Source organism: Sinohyriopsis cumingii, chromosome 18 (assembly GCF_028554795.1).
Source record: "Sinohyriopsis cumingii isolate HCF-2022 chromosome 18, ASM2855479v2, whole genome shotgun sequence".
Classification (NCBI taxonomy): Eukaryota; Metazoa; Mollusca; class Bivalvia; order Unionida; family Unionidae; genus Sinohyriopsis; species Sinohyriopsis cumingii.
This window is the reverse complement of record NC_142978.1, coordinates 20,695,956-20,715,264: the sequence shown is the minus strand read 5'-3', so window position 1 is coordinate 20,715,264 and position 19,309 is coordinate 20,695,956.

The window sequence follows — 19,309 nt, the reverse complement described above, 5'->3', positions numbered from 1 at the left end:
GACATGAACGCAAGTTACCCAGTATAGGGTATAAGGATGTGTTACCGTTTTAAATGTCCGATGTTAGATGAAGACAAAGCAGAGCATATATGATATCTGTATTACGATGCCGATTGTCTATTTGCCTTACAGACATCACCCAAAAATGTATGATCTCTGTAGAATGAATTTTGTATGAAACAATCCACTCTTATAATGCACTCCAAGCGAAAGTACGAGTTTATGCTAGTCGCATGGATGACCAGTGGCATGGCTGACCACATACAGCGAAACTCAAATTTCACACTTACGTTTGTTTTCCTGCTTCACATTTGTATAGGCCATCAGTTACACTTTCCAAGCCGAAGATTAGTACTTTATGCCATACACCAAGAAACACAATCCTAATACTTAATTCAAAGAATTATTCGAGACTAAGGTTGCTAAACATGTATAGATTAATATATCCAGATAATTACTTATACTACAATTATATATATATATATATATATATATATATATATATATATATATATATATATATATATATATATATATATATATATATATATATATATATTAATCATACTTTTTTGATATCATGACATCTATTTTAACGCATCATGCTTTGGCTTAAAGAATGAACGCTAATCATCAATCCGCCATTGTAGCATGACTGTAAGGTCGGTAGTGCCAAAACATATCTATTGAAAAATCATTGTAAATCCTTCAAGACAAAATTGAGTCTGACTCCATTTCAAAAGTCACGATTGTGTTTCCTAGGGCAAGGCCGAGTCAAATCCGCTGCGATAATTTCATCGAAACGATGGTTGCAACGTGAATTATCTCCCGTTAGTACATACAACTGACAAAGCGTATAAACTATATAGCAAATAAAACTTGTAAAGGTTTCAATTTATTTTCGTCAATACATATATACATTAGTAAATACATAAAGCCTGCATATTTATAATATAATAATACTTTATAAAATATCTAAATTTAAATATTACTGGACTATCTTGCAGTATAGGAAACGTGACCTTGACCTTGAATGCTCAGAAACACAAGACGTGAAATCCAGTTCTTACTTTTTGACACTATTCCTCTTTGGCTTTAAAGGAAAGATTCTATTACGGTGTTCTCTGTACATTTTACTGGCAATCGTTTACCATTTCATGTACATGCATGTTGCTTGCTATGATTCCTGCAACAGTTTATCGCACATTGTAACATAAACTGCATGTACAATAGTCAAAACCATACAGTAATCATGTATACACACATTTTATCACCATTTTAACATCTTTATCGTCTTTCTGAGATAAAAGGAAATGTTTGTAACACGAACCATTATTTTTCTAATATCTCCTAGACGACCTACTTAACATTGCGAACTCCTTTCGGTTGTCTTTATTTTATAAATTGTGATGCAATATGTCTTAACCCTATAGGGGCCATTTTACTTTTGTCGAAACGACGGCGATTATCGGTTACACGTAGGACATGATGATTATATAGCTTATTTACCGCCAAGGACGCAAAAACGACAGAACAATTACCAAATGTAAATTATGTTCATGGCCACAGGTCTTTCTATTTTTTAATGATACTTTTTACATTAACCGAATTTGTTTAGTTCCAGCGGGAAATATGACGGTAGTTACTAAACCCGGTGCGAATATTGTCTGTCTTAGTAACGGAAAGAATCCAGTCAAGGAAATTATCATTAGACCCACTACAAGGGCATTTGTTGAAATGATAAATGGCTACGGGCGCTATGTTTTTATATAGACTATTACAATTTTGGATTTAAGGTTTAAATTATGCATTACTAGTTTAAGAGCTTGTACGATCCTATGGATATGAGTGAGCTTGTAACATCATATTGCCACGAGATTAATGGATATCTGTAGCTGAGAGCTTATAACATCCTATTACCACGAAGTTAATGGGATTGGGTAGCTGAGAGAGCTTTTTCCTGTTTATTTCTTATACACTTGGTGCACTCTTTGAATTGTCCACAGAAGGCCTCGAAATATACTTTGACAAAATAAGCCATGATCCTACGCGAATTTTTGTTCCAGGTCACAGCTTGAGAATTTGTTTACATTGGTAAAGAAAAGAAAATAATTCACAAAAAAAACAATCTTGAACATTTACGAGGATGGGATGTGTATGCAAACACCAATACAGCTATTAAACTGAGGCAAACAACTATTTACTCTCTGATTTACGCTTGTCAGTTTTGCTGATGCAAAAACGCTGATTATGTGCTATTTTAAAACTGAATCAATACGGTACTTTCTATTACATTCTGTGCACAATAATCATTCCTTACCTGATTAAAGTAAGATATAAGGTTTTATTGGATGATTTAACTTCATGTTGTTGTTTTGTTTTCATTTGGGTTTTTGTGGTCTTTTATTGTTTGTTTTGTTTGGTTGTTTTTGTTTATAAGAAGGTTTTGTGGTAACGTAACTGACTTGAACGTGGTGTCATGTCCTAAAATCCGCCACGTAGTTCAAATGAATAACTATAAATAAACAACTTCTTGTACGATAAATATATATTGTTTGCGTAATTCCACATAATTTTGTCTACCTTTAAACTATTTACTTGATTTTAAAGAGCTTGGAGAAGCCACTGCATATAAGGGATATCTAGGGTTAAATTGGTTTATATTCACGTTGGACGTCGTTTTACAGCGTGTCTTAAGCGGTTTCAAACGGCATACTATTAAAATCAATTTAGACAACAATATGCATTCAGATGAGTATTGCAGTATGTTTAGCTACGTCCAAGGTATAATATTTTTTTATATAAAAAAATATTATGTGGGAAAAATATTTCTCACCAATACCTGTGTATTATTGGTACTTCAATGGGTCACGTGATTTAACACTGCGCAGTATTTTTTTATATATAAAATATATATTTCAGTGTCGGGAGGGGTGGCACTCTTAAAAACAAACATTTAATATGATTTTCAGTGGATATTCGGAGCCTGAAGTAGGTTATTATGCTTGGATTTTGTTTTTTTCTTTTTTTTGTTTTGATTTTTGTTTATTTTAATTTTTTATTACGTTTATAATAGATGTCATCAATATTGCATTTTGATGAAAAATATAAACTGCCACCTAAGTAGAATTAAAGAAGAAAAAAAAATTGTCCTCTCGCAATAATGAGTTATGAAAAAAATCAAAACGACGGTGATTTACGTGCGCATTTACGCTTAATGCTGAATAACCTATTCTGTTCTTTCCTACTTAGGTGGAAGTACGAGTTCCATGTGAAAACCTCTTGAACTATTGTTTAGAATAATGTCATAATATACAAACAAAACTTAGTGAACTCATATGTCAGTATGCCACCATTATCATGCAAACAAACCTGTTGAATTGCTGCTTAAATATGTCGCACAAAAACGTGTCATTGCGGATTACAGTTTTAAGAAATGTGAAGGGTATTTATTGTGATGTAATCATCAGGTTTTTGGATCGACTTAGTTTACGAACTATATTGAAAAAATTATACAAATATTATTTTAAATAAATAGATAAATAGATATTATCGCATGCATGTCAAGGTCACAATATGTTCAATTTAAGATTTTAAGTTAATTAGGGACCATGAAAATCAAAACCATAAAGTTTTAATTGGATAGAATAAATTGAAGTCATGATGCACGGTTACAGTGGATACATCTTTTGTTATTAGCGGAAACCAGTCATGATTCTCATTGCGTGCTGTAAAGAGGATATAAGTAAAAGAACTTATCTGTCATATTGACTTTAACTCAAAATAGTTACTTTTCTATTATATATCATTTGATATATCATTTGAAGAAAACTGTGATGATTGCATTGAACATTACTCGAAATATGCTTACTTAAAAAACCATGTTGCGAAATCGTTACTTTGATTCTTGATCTGTTTCGTTGTCACATATTATCAGCTACAGGAGAGACAAACAGCGTCTGTGTTTGTTACCTTGTCAAACATTATCACCTACAAGGGAGACAAAACCGTCTTGAATTATCACATGCTATCAGCTACACGAAATGTAAACTTCTTACCTTGTCACATGTTATCAGCGACAGCAATTATTTTCAACATGGTGCGATAACCCAGTACTGGGTAGCAGAATATCAGGTACTTTGTCGCCTTGCTTTTTCGAATCTATTGCAACATTATGATTTTATGAAAAAAGTAGACACACGAAAAAATAGTTTGGTCACGGGCGTAAACGATTTTCTTCAACTGGGTGGCAAACAAAATTGAGGTCAGAAAACATCTGAGCTACAGGAGAATCAAACAGTGTCTTCATTTATTACATTGTCACCTGCTATCAGCTACACGAGAACCAAACAGCGTCTTCATTTATTACATTGTCACCTGCTATCAGCTACACGAGAACCAAACAGCGTCTTCATTTATTACATTGTCACCTGCTATCAGCTACACGAGAGCCAAACAGTGTTTTGATTTGCTACGTTGTCAAATATTATCACCTACAGCAGAAACAGTCAGTCTCTTGATTTGTTACGTTGTCACATTTTATCAGCAACATGAGAGACTAACAACGTTTAGATCTGCTGTGTTCTTGCATGTTATCAGCTACACGCAACACAAAACAACGTCTGCATTTTATTACTTATCATGAAACAATTTTGAGCATGGACGTACAGTGTACTCATATCGAACCTTCAACCTCCTGATTTGGACGACGTGCGGTGCATGAAAGTAATTGGAAAGATACCTGACCTCATGGTAAGCGTAGGGTATCTGTAATACAATGTGTGTGTGTGGGGGGGGGGGGGTAGAAAGCCCTGGAATAATTTCAAAAAGAACCCCACCCATCCAATACTATTTTATCGAGAGCCTTCAAGCAACTGCTCCATTTGCTGAGCCTTCAGTCTAACCTTGGGTGTCTATAATTACTAACTTTGGGTGTCTATAATTAACTAACCTTGGGTGTCTGTAATTGACTAAGTGTTTGTTTTTTAAAGTCAGTTACTTTGAAGATTGCCAACACATTCCAACGTGTCATCTAGACATTTTAACCCGAGGTAAGGCACTTATGGGAGAACAAAAGGTTCGTCTTGTATTCGTTATTGGTCTTGGAACTCGATGTTTCTGACTTTGTGTGAAAAAAGAACACTTTGTTAATGTGTATTGCGATCCCATAGCTTCTGGTTTCAGAGATGAATGCAACAGACTAGTTGGCCATATGGCTCCAACTCATCAGTGTTAACTGGTGTAACGAGACTGCATGTTCTCCACAGACTCCGTCTGTTTTATACTTGATGATAATCAACTCTGAATACCAACGGAAGTAGACGTCTCTAATAAAATGCCATAAGATATGTCGGGCTGCAGTATTATTTCCGTAAATCTGTTGCTTACTGAAGGAAGCATAAGAGAGCTACGTGTATCTATTACATGCTTCTTATATCATCAATATATATATATATATATATATATATATATATATATATATATATATATATATATATATATATATATATATATATATATATATATATATATATATATATATATATGCGTGTGTGTGTGTGGAGGAGGATTGTCACTTGGTGGAATACAAATAAAAATTGGAATCAATATAACATGGAAACATGAAATACACAGTCACATAAACGTCGCATAATAATTACTTACTTCTGTAAAAGAATCTAGGTAAGCAACACACACACACGGAAATATATATGTGTGTGTGTGTGTGTGTGTGTGTGTATAGATAGATAGATATATATATATATATATATATATAGAGAGAGAGAGAGATGTTATAATCTATTATTTATTCTAATCAATATATTTAGTTGCTTTTACTATCAGTCAAAATCAGTTAATCGGTGAATGTACCTATACGTCTATTAGACGATTAAAGCGTCAGCTACTTAAGTAATCATGATTTAATCTACAGTATTGCCTGTCCTGCTGAAAATTCAACAATCTTTGTTTTGTCAGTGGTCTAGAGCAATTTTTTGCCAGATACAAAAATGTTTTGTTCCATTTCTATCGTTCGTTATAATAACAATTTACAGAAAGCGCAATAGTCCAAGATTAGGTGCAGTAGAAAAAGAACAGAAGTATCAAAAGTGCGTTTCTAGTTCTTGGCATTCTTAGATTCACATACGCCGGTTTTCTCATATTTGTAAACCAAAAATCTCTCATAACCATATTTTTGAACTTAATTCGTTTTGTTGTTTGTTAATAGCTTTTATGTTGATGTGTTTATGGTTTTGATAAGAGTATCGGTCTGATCAATCAAAAGCTGGGACTGACGATGTTTGACATGACATCAACCGTCCTTATGTGTTTGGATAACGTGCAGAATGTCAACACTCAATTCGTTTTGAACTCAAAATGTATTTATAATTAACAAATTTCTCAGTTTTTAACTCGAGTAATTGATTTTCTTCGTCCGCATCAATTGTAGGAGTCGTCATAAGAGACAATTGCTGTCGTCACAAGTGCTCTTGGACTGAATGAAAGAAAACCATTTCCGGTAGTATTCAATGGTCCGAAAAGACGCCATCACGTTAAAATGTTTTATATTCTATTTGTAGTTTGATCTGAAATCCAGTAAAAACCTCTACTTTGAAACAAATTCCCACATATTCACTCATTACAGATAGTCTCTTCTTGTCGTCACGGAAGTCATTCAGTCTCCTTTTATCCACTTGCCATCTTCATAAGTGCTTATTAACTCGCATTCATTTATTATTTCCATGTCCAACAATGAATATATTTTTATGGCAAATTTCTATGAAAAGCGGACAACATAAAGTATTTTAAAACGTAAGGGTTCTCACAACCGATTAAATCATACACAATCTGTGTGAACCTGGCTTGAAATCGATATTGTCCATGTTTCCAATGACATCAAGACGACAGTTATTGTTGCCTAAGTGTTTTGTAACAGTGCGAATGCTACGTATAGTTTTTCTTTAATCAGCTAATATCTATACTTTCAGAAGACCCTAATTTCAAACCATTATAGCTTTCCCTGCTTCATATATGCATAGCCCATCAGTAAATCTTTCCACGCTTTAGATGGGTATTTCACGCCATCCGACACATTACAAACACCCGATATAAAGAATGCTACAAATTAAGAAAACTCTTATATTTGAAAATTTCTCAATAATTCATTATGATAAGATATTAATTAAGGTCCATTTTACTAAAACTAATCCACCCTATCATAATGTCTCGTACATTATGATGTCTACAACTAGTAACCGAATAATTGCTCTGAAAACAAATACCTTCCCAATACCAAGTCCCTATAAACAAAAAAATAATTACTAATATCTAAGAAAGCTATCAACAGAAACTTAAAAACAAAAGCAATTACTCTAGGATTGTTAGATATGCACACGTCCAAAAATCACTAGTTCCTAAGTGATCACAACTTCCCGTGTGATACTCTGGACCCTCCACTCTCCATCAAAGTAAAGCTAAAATATAATCGCTTGTGGTGTACAAACAATACATATAAAAGAATCAGAAACTGCGAAGCTCAAATGAATATGTCTACAACTAATCAGTGATATACAATACCACCTCTTCCAGAAAACAAACTTACCATCTATAAACACGATTTTGGCACAGTCCGTCTATCTACTATTTAATTTTCATGTACTAAAAGTAATCGTTAAACATATAAACAATGTACTTTGACCTTCAGAATATGATGGTATAATCTACGCATGACGGAAACAAACGTCTACTATCGTGGATGCTATGCTTGGAGTCCAAGAATTTCAGGGTGTAACAAACGCTTCTCATTATGCAAGTCTCTGATAGGTCAAAACTCAAGCTCGCCCTGCTTGATCACGACAAAAACTCAGGCACAGAGACAAAGCTTCCTACAGAACAACGTTATCTCTTCCAAAAGCAAACTTCGTCCGGGACAAGCAGCGCTCCACTAAACAACGCCAAATCGATCGTCGTCGCCAGACCATGCATGATTATACTGCATCCTCACATCTACATCAAGACCAATATACAAATGTTGTAGTGACAGAAAGCAGTTTTCTAGCACATACAAATTCATAATTTAAAATGTCACATTTTACTCCCATATCTACCTCCAGAGGCAAAATGTTCAGCAAGCGCACACTAAGCAAATCACATTATAAACTCTTTTATCAATTTACTGCGTTTTGTGGCACGTCTTCTCTAATTCCAATCAGTTTGCTCATATATGCAAGCAAGCGACCAATGACCAGATCATATGAAAGTTAACACTGTGCATGATTATTGAAAATCAATTTAACACAACAGATGCATCTGTCTTCATATAAAAATCTCCGAGCCAAATATATGATTATAAAATAAATACAAACCGTAAAGCACGAAGCTACCTGATGATTCATACCATCTTAAACCCAACCATTCAACAGTCACAGTGATACATCAGTCGCACACCCTCATAACGACCACTCTTTCTTCACCTAATATTATCTTTGTTTTAAAGACGTGGTATGCTTCTCCTGGTAAAGACACCAATCATTACAATTCCAGCAATCAGCTACCAATGGCCTAGAAACAAGCTGCTTGCACTATTGTGGGAGTCAGGTTTTTCACTTTCTGTATTGTGTTTGGTCCATTCTTCTTTGGCATCACTAATTTCTTTATATTCGCTTCGAGTTGCTTGATTACGCTTATAGCGCCGGACTTCTCAATCTCTCACTTTGTTTCGGACTAATCATGACCCTTTAAAGCTAAGCGCCCAGGATTTTGGCTTACACTATCAGGAAATAATCCCTCACTCTCATTACAAGTGCTTCCTCCAAGCCGCTTTTGCGATGAACCCAGTCAAATCTTTTTTTCTGAACTGCTCCCAAGAAATGGTCTCTATCGAATCGATCTTGAATATCATGGGGACGACTATAATATGCCAGCGAAACAAGTCTTTGTATTAAATTCCCTAACTGAGAAAACGTTCGTCCCTTTTGAAAGGTCATCGGAGCTACCCATGAATTCTCGATTGCAAAGCGCAACGTGAGATTCAAAGGAATTATTAACTTTCCAAATTCAACTTGACTGTGTTGGACTTGAAGACCTGTCAAGACATGGATTGAATCTTTCATTAGGCATGCGGCCAAGTGCAAACCCCTTTAGATTTCGTTCCAATTGTCGATCGTTGCACAGTGCTCAGAATGCACCACAGAGGCAATAGATGACAATGAACCGTCATAAATATCAGCTCAGAATGGATCACAGAGTCAAGAAATGACTGTGAACCACCATAAGTGTCAGCTCAGAATGGATCACAGTCAAGAAATGGCTGTATATCATTATGTGTGTCAGCTCAAAATAAATAACAGAGTCAAAATATGGATGTGAACCTTCATAAATGTCAGCTCAGAATGCATCACAAAGTAAAGAAATGACCGTGAACCACCAAAAGTGTCAGCTTAGAATGGATCACAAAGTCAAGAAATGGCTGTAAACCATCATAAATATCAGCTCAAAATGGATCACGGAGTCAAGAAATGGTCATGAACTATCACACGTGTCAGTTCAGAATGGATCACAGAGTCACGAAATGGCTCTGAATCATCATAAAAGTCTGCTCAGCATGGATCACAGAGTCAAGAAACGACCGTAAACCACCATAAGTGTCAGCTCAGAATGGATTAGAGAGTCAACAAATGGCTCTAAACCATCATAAATGTCAACTCAAAATGGATCACAGTCATGCAATGAACCATTATAAGGTCAGCTCAGGATGAATCACAGAGTCAAGAAATGGTTGTACACAATCATAAATGTCAGCTCAAAATGGATCACAGGCATGCAATGAACCATTATAAGGGTCAGCTCAGAATGGATCACAGAGTCAGGAAATGGTTGTACACCATCATAAATATCAGCACAAAATTGATCATAGAGTCAAGAAATGATCATGAACTATCACAAAAGTCAGCTCAGTGGATCACAGAGTCAAGAAATGGCTCTGAACCGTCGTAGATGTCTGCTCAGAATGGATCACTGAGTCAAGAAATGAATGTAAACATTATCATAAATGTCTTCTTAATAACCTCCTTACCTCAAGCTTGAGAACATTTAAGCTATGTTTTTTGGTGCCAACTTAATTGTTAGTTTAGAGTATTGTTTTATCATTGACTTTGCTGGAATCCTCATTCGAACATTCCCTTCAAAACTGATCCTTAGTTGTGTTTAATTTGTTTTTAGTTTCTTTCGGTTCAAATGTCCTATATAATATTCAAATACGATTCATATATAATTTTCAAACAGGATTCATATATAACTTTCAAACAGGATTCATATATAATTTCCAAACGGGATTCATATATAATTTTCTAATGGGATTCATATATAATTTTCAAACGAGATTCATATATAATTTTCAAACAGGATTCATATATAATTTTCAAATGGGATTCATATCTAATTTTCAAACGGGATTCATATATAATTTTCAAACAGGAGTCATATATAATTTTCAAATGGGATTCATATATAATTTTCAAACAGGATTCATATATAATTTTCAAACAGGATTCATATATAATTTTCAAATGGGATTCATATATAATTTTCAAACAGGATTCATATATAATTTTCAAGCAGGATTCATATATAATTTCCAAACGGGATTCATATATAATTTTCTAATGGGATTCATATATAATTTTCAAACGGGATTCATATATAATTTTCAAACAGGATTCATATATAATTTTCAAATGGGATTCATATATAATTTTCAAACGGGATTCATATATAATTTTCAAACAGGAGTCATATAATTTTCAGATGGGATTCATATATAATTTTCAAGCGGGATTCATATATACTTTTCAAACAGGATTCATATATAATTTTCAAACAGGATTCATATATAATTTTCAAACGGGATTCATATATAATTTTCAAACGGGATTCATATATAATTTTCAAACAGGATTCATATATAATTTTCAGACGGGATTCATATATAATTTTCAAACAGGATTCATATATAATTTTCAAACAGGATTCATATATAATTTTCAAACGGGACTCATATATAATTTTCAAACATGGTTCTTAAAAATGTTCAAACACATTACCTATATAATGTTCAAATTTCCTATATACTGTTTAAACACAGTTCCTGTGTAATGTTTAAACACAGTTCCTATACAAAGTTCAAATTTCCTATATACAGTTCGAACACAGTTCCTGTGTAATGTTCAAAACACAGTTTCTATACAATGTTCAAATTTCCTATATACAGTTCAAACAATGTTCCTGTGTAATGTTCAAACACAGTTCCAATATCATGTTAAAATTTCCTATATAACATTCAAATAAATTTCCTATATAATGTTTAAAATAATCCTCATATACTGTTCAAGCCAAATTCCTATTTAATATTCAAACAAGGTTCCTATATACCTTACAAGAAAAGGTCCACATATAATGTTTGGCACCCGCTGCGAGCAGTGCCAAATTCGTGATTTTCATATATTTTAAATTAACGATATCCAATGAAATCATCAAAGAAGAGGCCAGTTGATTGATTTTGTTTTCAAGAGGTGTCTGGGTCATATTATATTCTTAGATTCAAATGTCTACCAACACACGTGGAAACGTTCTTAGATAGGTCATGGAGCATATAAAACGATCACAAGTACAATTGCTAGCTTAACTAGGAACGGAAGTTAAAATGCAACTTAGCTAAGGTCAAGGTTGTTGTTTCTATGCACCTAACACATTTATTTTCTTACATCAGTCTATAGCTATGTGATATATATAGCTCAGTAATTTTACGTAAACTAAGAAAATAACGGAGACTCTCATGGGCTTAGTATCTACACAAAGCAAGCAAGCCACTGACCAACTAACTGACCAACCAGACACATAATACACTGATTTGGAAACGATCAATATATTGCACTAAAGTCTATAAATTTAATTTATTTTTTATAAGTGCAGCTACTGACTTTATTTCCAAAATGGATCAAGTGAGCTATTTACACATTAGAAAATTAAATCTTTACCAAAAATCAGTTTACGCTATGGTCTACATCGGCATTGTCATACAGAACGTAACGAACTATTTTTATTTACTATCCAAAGATGTTACGTGTTAATCAAAGGCCGATAATAAAATTAAAATTCGGGGATTTGATATATTTTCTACTTTTCTACTGGTCGTCAATAATCATTAGGTGAAGGAATTGAAAGTTGGCTGAACACCTGCCTACACGTAATGCAGGACAATTCTTTATACAGGTTAATATATTAAATAATTCATTAAATATATTACATTGTACTCCAATTAGGTCTTCTATTTATTTTCAGCAATTCAGTAAATGCTTTTTCATACAACTCAGTCATTTTATCGATATATATGATTCATTAACATGCTTACGGCGTACAATCATCATTTATTGCCGACGTTGATTGTGACCAGGATTTAATGAATGTTCAGGTGGTTACAACCTTTTTTCGGAGATTGGGGTGGGATGGTCAAAGATATTTGATGAACAACGTTTTATAATAGTCTTCCAGGCTTTCATTCACAAGTCATAAAATCCGCACAGTGCGGTGAACAGCTCCATCAAGCGATAAACACTGGCAACATAGTGAAAGCCATTTTCTTTGATCTGGTGGAAAATCGATATCACAACCCAGACATAAGGTTTGATAAATTGCTATTTACGCTATCTGGATTGAATTTCTTCGTTATTTCTCTGTTGGATATTTGTAGTCATTAACAGCTCTATATCCAAAAAAAGTATTATTAACATAGCATCAACATATGTTACTTACATCTGTTGAATATGTTTCTTTTTTTGTAAAATACTTCGATTTTCAGCCATTCTTGCACTGATATTTCTATAAGATATCACCTTCGAATTGTCACTTGTCACTTATTGTTAATATTCGGTCCTCTGTCACAGACCACTTATATTTAATATTAGGTCCTCGACAAATCAATTGTTTTTCACACAAGGGACTCCGTCACAGATCACTTACAATCAATATTAGTTCCTCTGTCACAGATCCCTTACAGTTAACATTAGGTCATCTGTCACAGATCACTTATATTTACCATTAGGTCCTGTCACATATCACTTATATTTAACATTAGGTCCTGTCACATATCACTTATATTTAACATTAAGTCCTCGACTGATCACTTATATTTAACATTAGGTCCTCTGTCACAGATCGCTTACAGTTATCATTACCTCTTATATCACAGAACACGTATAGTTAATATTAGGTCCTCTGTCACAGATCGTTTACAGTTATCATTACCTCTTATATCACAGAACACGTATAGTTAATATTAGGTCCTCTGTCACAGATCGCTTACAGTTATCATTACCTGTTATATCACAGATCACGTATAGTTAATATTAGGTCCTCTGTCACAGATCGCTTACAGTTATCATTACCTCTTATATCACAGATCACGTATAGTTAACATTAGGTCCTCCGTCACAGATCACGTAGAGTTAACCTTAGGTACTCCGTTGCCAATCACATATAGTTAAAATTAGGACCTCTGTCAGATCACGTATAGTTAACATTAGGTCCTGTGTCACAGATCATGTATAGTTAATTTTAGGAGGCCCTATGGATGAAATTAAACTGATAATAGCACAAAACATCTCATGGAATTTTGTTTGGAAGTTTACCAGCAAAATGCATTAACTCCCACATTTCTTGACAATCACACTGATTGAACTTTACTACACTCCACCAATCTTTTAAATAGTGTGCAGTATGACTGAGAAAAAAAGAAATTTGGACCACACAATCTGAACTGCTTGAACGAAATCCACAACCCTATTAACATATTCAAATTAATGCTAATATATCACCGATTAAGTTTGTTTCTGTACCGAAACGAGGTTATTACACAACATCGTAATATTATTTGAGTGCCAATCAAAATTAGGAAGCCAGACTGCGAGGCTTGGTATTCATTTGATACTTGCTTCCAACCCACAAAATATCAAAGACTGCTTCAGAACTGCGATCAAACGAAACACAAAGACCATATAAGTGATTTAGGGATAGTTGTATAATATTTTTCTTCCATTCATTCCAAATAGTTATCTAAACTGCCGATAATGTTCTTTTGACCTTTTCTGATGTTGTGGGTTTAACGCCATTTTTCAGCACATTATAGACTATACATGACGGACAGTATAAATGGTGAAGGAAGAATCTGGAAAAACCATGGAAAGAACCAACGACCCACGGGAAGCTACTTGCGAGCTTTCTCACCTGTCCACATTAGCCGAGCCTAAGACTTAAACACAGAATGACAGAGATGAGATGGCTGTGATCGGAATATCTGTGGCCATCTCTAGCCCCAAACCCTAGCTTGTTGTGAAAGAAAACAACCTGGAAATGTTCCCAATATGTTACTTTGGTTAAAAATGTTACTGAAAGTTATATTTAATGCACCAAAGAAATGGTCATCAACATTTCTACGTTGTCGGTATTTTACATCCGATAACTTGTTCAGTGAGTGCGGCGGTGAGTTACAAAATTAAATCACTTTCTAGCGGACACATTATCAAACAAGCACCGGCACATTACGTGCTAGCAGACACACAATCAAACAAACACCAGCAGTTTACGTTCTAGCGGACACACTATCAAATAAACACCAGCAGCTTACGTTCTAAATTAAACAACTAAATAGTTAGTTAGCTGTTATGACAATGTGGTCTTAAAATAAATAACAAAAAGCCAACAAGTTTAGTAAAATGTAATGAATTATTTATTTCCTTAGAGTACAAAGTGAACATTTAAAAATAACTTAAAGTCTTAAAGTCTTCTGAATTAAATCTCAAATAGTTCAAAAAGTCATATCCCAAGTCCTAAGAGTTATATATCAAGTCCTAAAATATAGAGTATTCGGAATGAATTCCAGTGGTGTTCCGAATGAATTCTAAATCTTGAGAGTGCTGATATACCAATATCATGGAATAGGATTGATCTATAAACAGTTTTTATGCATAACAATGATATAGTCCAAAATGTTTTAACTGAATTCACAATAATACCAACATAGTGATTTAGTCAGAAAGTATTATTGAACGCTTGCTGATTCCTATGATTAATGTACATAAATGAATCCTCTCAAATTAAAACTGAACACAAGTTAAAGACTGATTTCATTTTGGATATTAAGATAGGGATACAAAATGTATGTTTATATAGATATCTTTCTATATATCTATACGTAACACAAAATGACAGAGATGAGACGGCTGTGTACGGTAAATATGTGGCCATCTGTGGCCCCAAACCCTGACTTGTTGTGAATGCAAACACCTGAAAATGTTCTCAATATGTAAATTTGGTTAAAAATGTTGCTGAATGTTATCTTTAATGCACCAAAGAAAGGATCATCAACATTTCTGGGTTGTCGGTATATAACATAACTAACCTACCAACCGATCAGTAATGTACCGGTTCTTATAAAACCCCGAGATACTGATAGAAAAACTATGGGATCGTGATTTTTGTGTGCTTCTAACCCCTTGGCAAACATTTAGGTGGCGAAACTACACTTCTGCTGAAAGGAGTCATACAAAAAGGTAATTAAAGAATAGGTAGATGGATAGAACCAAAAACGGATAAAAACGTTTTGTTGTAATGAGTGTAACATATCCCGAGGTACATCTCGTTCGTAAGAAAATAAGCAATTGCCCTTCCTTGTGTATAATAACGCACCTGATTTGTATATATTGGCAGTATCATCAATGAACCATCTTCCATTTCGACCCATATCAATATTGTCAAAAGAACATTACAAGAAATAATTCTATGTTCCTGGCACGCAGCTGATCAATCATGTCAGTAACACAAAGTAATACTCTTTATTTCCATTTCCCCTTTACTAGGCAACATACATCATTAATGACCCAATTTGGGATTCTAGGATTCGCTGTCTCGTTATACGATATTTAGGACGAAAGCGAGTGAGCCGAGATATTCCATCATGGGTATTTTGTCACCATGCTGTAGTTCTCGGTCACGGCTGTCGTTATATTCCGCATTTACTTGCATATAAATTGGGTCAAAATACAAGCTGAATAGACCCAGATCTGCCATCATATAATGCAGATTCGGCCAGGACCCCGAGTGACCGAGTGGTCTAAAGCGTTCTCCGTTATGGATCACTGCCATCTCACCTCTGTCTGCGTGGGTTCGAGTCTCGGATTCTGCTAATGTGGGTATGTGAGAAAGCTTGCCAGTGGCTTCTCGTGGGTCGGTGGTTCTTTCCGGCATTTTCCCGGGTTCTTCCTCCACCATTAATACTGGCCGCCATGTATAGCCTATCGTGTGCTGAAAAATGGCGTTAAACCCTACAACAACAAAGCAGATTCGGCCATTCATTCTTTTTTAAAATAATATTTCACATCTACAAAGCATGAGGCATCGTGATAGGCAGAATTTAAGACATATCTTGCTTGTGGAATAAAACATCCCTTATCCCTTGTAGCCGTCAGTTTACGTAGCTAACTGGCACAGAACATATATGTAAGTTACGTAGGTAACCTGGCATAGAACATATGTCAGTTTCGTAGGTAATCCGGCGCGGAATATATATTAGTTGTGTAGGTAAACCTGCTCAGAATATTTCCGTAAACCATTTCCTGAGTTTCATCTGCCATTGTGGTCGAAGAACGCGCAGGCAGATCTTTGAAAAGGAAACATACTGAACTGCATATTATTTGCGTGGATTGCAATTTAACCATGGATGCGAAATGGACAAGCTGCCAATGTACATTAAAGGCCTGATTCATCTTTTACAACGATCATTCACCTTATATAATGTAATAACAATTAAGGGTGTTCAGTCGGATAAAACATAATGCATACATGTAATTTAACTGATCATATTAATTTTCTACACTACAATCCACATACGTCATTTAATAGGTCATATTTATCTCCTACAAAAAAAAATGCATGGATGTCATTTAATTGGTCATATTTATCTCCAACGCCACAATCCACAGACGTCGTTTAATATGTCATTTTTATCTCCTACACGAAAATGCATGGATGTCATTTAATATGTCATATTTATCTCCTACACCACAATGCATAGACGTCATTTAATAGTCATATGTATCTCCTACACTACAATGCATATACGTCATTTAGGTTACTATACCATAATGAACAGACGTAATTTAATAGGTCATAATAATTTCCTACACCACGATGCAAAGACGTCATTCACGCTACTCTACCACAATGCACAGACGTCATTTAACAAATTTCATATTATCCTACTTTACAATAATACATATACGTAATTTAAAAGGTCATATGAATCTCCTATACTATATTGTATAGACGTCATTTAATATAGGCCATATTAATCTCCTATACCAAAATGAATAGACGTCATTTAATATAGGCCATATTAATCTCCTATACCAAAATGAATAGACGTCATTTAATATAGGCCATATTAATCTCCTATACCAAAATGAATAGACGTCATTTAATATAGGCCATATTAATCTCCTATACCAAAATGAATAGACGTCATTTAATATAGGCCATATTAATCTCCTATACCAAAATGAATAGACGTCATTTAATATAGGCCATATTAATCTCCTATACTATATTGTATAGACGTCATTTAATATAGGTCATATTAATCTCCTATACCAAAATGAATAGACGTCATTTAATATAGGCCATATTAATCTCCTATACCAAAATGAATAGACGTCATTTAATATAGGCCATATTAATCTCCTATACCAAAATGAATAGACGTCATTTAATATAGGCCATATTAATCTCCTATACCAAAATGAATAGACGTCATTTAATATAAGCCATATTAACCTCATATACTACAATTCACAGACGTCAGTTGTTGATGATCGTAATCACCTAAATCACAATGAACAGGAATCATTTAACAGGTCATATTAATCTCCTATAGCACAATGCATACACGTCATTTAATATAGGTCATATTAATCTCCTATACCAAAATGCATATACATCATTTAATATAAGCCATATTAATCTCATAAACTACAATTCAAAGACGTCATTTGTTGTAGATTATTCTCTCAAACCACAATGAATAGACGTCATTTAACAGGTCATATTAATCTCCTATAGCACCAAACATATACGTCATTTAATATAAGTCAAATTATTCTGCTATATCATATGCATAGACGTCATTTAATATAGGCCATATCAATCTTCTATAATACAATTAACAGACGTCATTTGATATCAATCACAGTCTTCTAAACCACAATGAACAGACGTCATTTTATAGGTCATATTAATCTCCTGCGCCACAATGCATAGACATCATTTAATACGGTTTAAATTTAATTTCCTACATCACAATGCATACAGGTCATTAACGATCGATCATCTTAATATAATTAAATCAATCATATAATTAGAATGCATTTCGTGGCAATAACTATGAAATACATGGGGATTACACACCACAAGACGTCTATCCACGTATCAGCACATGCTACACTTGATGAAGGTACGCAAGACAATGGAAAACAGATCCAGAGAGTTTTGTGGGTTTGTAAATATATATTACTTGATCAGTTAGAACTCTCTGGATATCTTTTCCATTGTCTTGCGTACATTCGTCAAGTGTAGCATGTGCTGATACGTGGATAGACGTCTTGTGGTGTGTACTCCTACTTGCTAATTTGTGCCCTCGAGAAACATTTTCTCTGCACCCACACAAAATCATAAATATTTTGATATAGGTATGCCCAATTTAATAATTCCTTCTAGTGATAAATTTAGTCCGTGTACATAATGCAGATTTAAAGGACTTAGTCACATCTTAAAAAACACACACACACACAAATCCTTCGAACATTTTTCTTATAGTCTATTAAAATCCAATACGGAACACACGCTGTTTGCTATGGTTTTATGTTCAATAAACGAGAGATAACCAGGCTATGATGTTGGAAGAAAGAATGTGTTTGAAATTTAGATTAATTTCTTGGTAATGTCTTTCAATCAGAAGTGTATAATGAGATACAAAAATCAACTTAAGAAATGCATAAATTTAAGACCGCAAAAGAGTCTTTGAGACTTTTTGGCAATTTTCCACAAAATTAAGGATCTGTTAATTATGAAATGTTTACTCTCTACACAATTTAGTTTTCTGTCAGTAATTACTTCTATGAGATTTGTTTTAAGAGTGTAGCCTTCTATAAATCGGTGACAAACCCCCTTTTAAAACATGTATCTAAGTGGCAGTTTGATTAGGAAT